The sequence below is a fragment of the Hipposideros armiger genome, unplaced genomic scaffold, assembly GCF_001890085.2.
Source record: "Hipposideros armiger isolate ML-2016 unplaced genomic scaffold, ASM189008v1 scaffold_465, whole genome shotgun sequence".
NCBI lineage: Eukaryota > Metazoa > Chordata > Mammalia > Chiroptera > Hipposideridae > Hipposideros > Hipposideros armiger.
The window spans coordinates 219,307-220,104 of NW_017731815.1; positions in this window are offsets into that span (position 1 = coordinate 219,307).

Consider the following 798-nt stretch of genomic DNA (forward strand, 5'->3'; position numbering starts at 1 on the left):
GGTAAGAGCACTTCAGAGATGTGAATGGGATTAACCCAGGGCTGTTGCTCCTGACAGATAAGCCAGCCTGTCTACCTGCTTTCCAATGACATGCAAAAAAGAAATTGGATATGAAGAAAGTTATCTGAGTAAATTCTCTCTTTTTTTTAATCCTCTCAAGAGCCTTCGGAGTGAGGCTGGGCAACATTTCCCCCATGATTCTTCTGTGGATGAGGATGTGGAAGTCGGGGAAGTTAGGTGATGTGCTTGCTTAGGAGGGATATAGGAATCCAGGAAGCTTGACTCTTACTATTTTATTTCAACTTTACCTCTAGAAGCAAACATGATTACTGACCAAGCCTCCCTAACATTTTCTATACTGTCTATGCTACTCAAACTTGATTTTAACCTAAAGTTACCTTTAATGAGGAAAGAGCCTCAAGTAGCTATTAGCTCCATGGGACCTGGCATTCCACCCAATCTCCATCTGTCAGTGTAAGTGTATATGAGTATATTGACCAAGGTTAAAAAGAAAATGAAATCTTTTCCCAATGTTTGGGGATGGTGGAGTAGGACAATTTATTTGCAAGGTATAACAAAGTCAGGTGTACCTCTGCTTTTTGGTGAGCAAAGTTCAAAAATGACCGTGTTTTGTTAATGAAAATTTCATAATACTTATCTTTGGCTGGAGATGAAACATGAAAAGTTCCATCCATTCAAAATGATAACGTTTGTAAAATTATACATTGTAAAAACAAATGAATCAGATTTTTCATCTGTTGCAGAAACTTTACAGCTTTAAATATTGCCCAAATAGGT